Source organism: Sinocyclocheilus rhinocerous, unplaced genomic scaffold, assembly GCF_001515625.1.
Source record: "Sinocyclocheilus rhinocerous isolate Xijiao unplaced genomic scaffold, SAMN03320098_v1.1 scaffold623, whole genome shotgun sequence".
Classification (NCBI taxonomy): Eukaryota; Metazoa; Chordata; class Actinopteri; order Cypriniformes; family Cyprinidae; genus Sinocyclocheilus; species Sinocyclocheilus rhinocerous.
Genome location: NW_015644631.1, coordinates 1,146,436 through 1,150,879, shown reverse-complemented (window position 1 = coordinate 1,150,879; position 4,444 = coordinate 1,146,436).

The window sequence follows — 4,444 nt, the reverse complement described above, 5'->3', positions numbered from 1 at the left end:
CAGGGCTCTAGCTCTGATCTAGCACACAGAAAACGATTTGACTGAAAATGTATCAGAAGAGATGAAAGAAAGATAGTGGTCATCTACGCAATTCGGAAAAAGAGGCGGCTTTTCTGCATTAGGTAGGCTATGTATTTTTTAACTCTTTGTACAGCAATTATAGTTTATTCTAAATGTATTTTTAATGTAGAATATGTGTTACATAAATACACAAAATGTAGAACATATAAAAAAGTGTTCGTGGCTCGTCTGCCAGTGGGTGCAATGGCCAATCAGAGACGTTCAGATGAGTCATCGCAATGTTAGTGATAATGTCACTTTCTATATAGAATTTATTCGCTGTATGAATAACCGTGGAAAGGAAACGTTATATAATTATAAATTTCGAACGTTTTTAATAAATTGCAATCACGTTAAATACAAATTCAGTCCCATTAAACATTTTTTAGCCTACATGGCACCCATGTCTGGTTCTTGCCGGGTTTATGATGTTTAATACATTTGGCTGCTTTTAGCCTTACCCTGGAGTTGGTTCACCCTCCGCCTATGGGTTCGGTGCCTTGCTCAAGGGTCTCACTTCAGTGAATAATAAATATTAAATTCAAATTGATATTAAAAAATAATAAACTTAACAAATGATATCTTTAAAATTATTTTTTTTCTGCGGATATTATTTTCTTTTAGTGCAGCTCACACTCAAACGCCAGTCCATATATGAGTCTAACGGTGTGTTTCCACTGGCACGTAGCGAGCGAAGCGGAGCGAGCGTTTTCAATTCATTCATATGGAAGTTGAGCTTAAACGCTCGTGCGGTGTATTATGGGATTGAAAGCGGCGCAGAGAAAGCGTTAAGAGCGGCCAAGAGCGTCAAAAAGTTTGGGCATTCCTCGACTTTATGCAACTGTCGAGTGAAAAACGCCCAATAGGGTCTGGCTGCAGACATGCACTTGCATTTTCAGACTTGCACTCTCAGACACCTGCACTTCCGCGAGTGACGTCACTTGCAGTCTTTTTTTTATTTTATTTAATTGATTAATTATTTTTTTTAATTGAATCTCTCAACATTTTACACAAGTAGCCAGGTGGTGAAGACATGAAAAAAAGAAACTAAATCACGAAGTCACTTGCAATCGCCGCTTGCACTCTCAGCTACTTGCAATCCACACGAATCATGCGTGTTGCCAATGGAGACAAGACGCTGTGGTGGTTAAATGATTAAAACTAATTTAGTACTTTAACATACAGGATCCTGCAAGTCATCTGTAGGAGAAAAAGACAAGACCCGCAAATCCGTGGCCACAGAACAGCAGAATATGAACGCAATGCGGAAAGTCTCTCTTTAAGCGCTTTTAACCCGGAAGTTTAAATCGCGGAAGTGCAGGTGTGTGAGAGTGGAAGTCTGAGAGTGCAAGTCTGAAAATGCAAGTGCATGTCTGCAGCCAGACCCTTCTCAAAACGCCGGGCGACAACCAATCGCTGTGAAAGGAAGAATATGAAACGTAAACAGGGTGTTTTTCAGAGGCGTGCTCTGCCCTAAATTTGACACGCCCCGAAAGCAGTAGCGTTGTAGCGTTGCCAGCGGCACTGAGCGCAGATTTGACACTAGTGGAAACGCACTGTTATACATAATTGCCACAGGACAGAAATTTCAAGTACATTTTCTGTCATACTTGCAGGAATGTAATATAAAACAACAATGCAGGAACAACCATAGGTTTTCTCTGGGCAAAAACATTGTGTCAGTGTGGATAGAAAGGCCAAAACATTGAGAAAAAGATGCATTTTCAAATTGATCTAGATTAATAATATGGATGTAGCCTAATATTTACATTAATAATCTGATGACGCTACTCACTCCTGTTACTTTTACTCAGTTACTATATATAAGTATAGGATATATGAGTATATGAGTAACAGGACTGAAAGTAACAGGATTGAGATTTTAGGATAAAATTAGCAAATACATATAATCTAGCCACATTGAGTACATGCTAATATTATGAGAACACTCAGCAAATTATAGTGATTCACCAAAGATTTGTATTTTTAAAATAAACAAGTAACATCTAAGAAATAATCGTAAAATGCAGTTTACGTAAGAAAAAAAACATCTAATGATTCTTGTTATATTACATTATCTTAGAAATTGTTACCAGTTAAGCTAAAGTACAATGATTTATAGGCAAGTAGTCGTTGATGAGGTCCACTTCAGAACGTCAGGCTGAAATAGTGACTGTTCTGTCAGTGAGCAGCAGGGAATGACCTCACTGGCCAGATTACCAAACCTAGTAACCTCAAAAGAGACAGAAACAAGGGCTCTTTGTGTGAGTGAGCAGTGCCCCCAGTGTCAGTAACAGGACGTGAAGGGTATGAGCACTACAACAACACTCTTGTGTGTCTGTGTGAGCCAGTCAAAATAGACAAAACACACCGATAACAATGTCATTTTATTTCAACACTTTATCATTTGTAAAATAACACTTTGCACTTGAGTCAAACTATTGATAGCTGTGCTATTGTATATACATCAAATAGTTTGTCTCCTGAGGTAAGTTTGTATTTTTCACAGAATAACTTCTTCATTGGTTTGTCAAGTTTGGTATATCTACATAGGTGTACGTACTTTTCCAAGGTCATAAACTCCCCTTAAACTTTATTCAATTTTATCTTTCTACTGTACGGTATCATTCCCACTAAGTGGCCTTTGTGTATGACTGGGGAAAAGACTTTGAGTGATCAAGTTCAGTATGAATGAGGGGAAATACGTAAATGGGGATACCCACTAAGGAAAATCACTCATCCGATAGAAGTCTGGTTGAAAAACACAATGGGGTTTTTGTAGATGTGTGATCAAACTCGCAACTACAGTTTGTTTCTACATACAAATAATTAACACAATTGTTCTTGGCGAATTACAATGGATTATAATTCCATTTAACTAGAAAAGGACAATGACGGGTAACAGGAATGAGTATCCATTATATTAGTATACAGGTTTGACTACACATGTGAGGTGTTAATGCCCGCACTGATATAGTCAAAGTGTTGCACATTGACTAGTGAGCTGATCTCACTACTAAAAAAAGGCCAAATCATGTTTCTATTTAAATCTAGTGGTCTGCAGAGGTTTTTGTTAGGGTTATGTTTTAATGGTAGAAGACGGGTTATAAGATAAGATATAAATAACGAAAAAATTCTAAATATTAAATTAAAATTAATATTAAAAATATTAAGCTTAACCAATAATATATTTTCAGTTTTTCTGTGGATATTGTTTTCTTATAGCACAGCTCACACTCAAACGCCATTCCATATATGAGTCTAATACATAATTGCCACAGGACAGAAATTTCAAGTACATTTTCTGTCATACTTGCAGGAATGTAATATAAAACAACAATGCAGGAACAACCATAGGTTTTCTCTGGGCAAAAGCATTGTCTCAGTTTGGATAGAAGGCCAAAACATTGAGAAAAAGATGCATTTTCAAATTGATCTAGATTAATAATATGGATGTAGCCTAATATTTACATTAATAATCTGATGACGCTACTCACTCCTGTTACTTTTACTCAGTTACTATATATAAGTATAGGATATATGAGTATATGAGTAACAGGACTGAAAGTAACAGGATTGAGATTTTAGGATAAAATTAGCAAATACATATAATCTAGCCACATTGAGTACATGCTAATATTATGAGAACACTCAGCAAATTATAGTGATTCACCAAAGATTTGTATTTTTAAAATAAACAAGTAACATCTAAGAAATAATTTAAGTAACAGGACAGTATATTTATAATGATGCTCCCAGCCAAGCCACCGTTACAATATCATCAAATATACAGAAAAGAAAATAAGACCACATGCTTTCATGCGATCTCAGAAGATCCAGTTGTTGCAAAATTATGTTGAAAATGTGTCTTCTGGAATTTTCCCAGTTTTTTTAGAGGGGGGAATGTGTTAGGGTAACAGGACTGAGTGAAAACCTGGGGACATGACTAAAATGTTTATTTTATCCAAAATATTATACATTTATTTTGAAATAAATGTATTTAAAGCACAGAGATAAGATATGGAGGTACACAAAAATGCAAAATAAAAGTGATTTCTGAAGGATTTTAAACATTATATTTCATGTTAAAATGTAGCGTTAGACACTGGGGACATGTACAAATGCTATATATTTTTTTTTTAAATATTTTTTTTTATTATATATTTTAAATTTGCAGTTAGATTAATGTGCAGGACATTTTGCTTAATAATAAAATGCATTTTATAGTTAATTTTTCATGCATGTTTGCACCTATAATGTCCTGGGGAGAGAAATTAGAAAAATGCAAGGTCTCGAGACGCGTTCTTTAAAAGTTGGACTTTTAACTTGAACGCGGTTTTTAGAAACAAAACAGTTAAACAGACAGAAACAAGGGCTCTTTGTG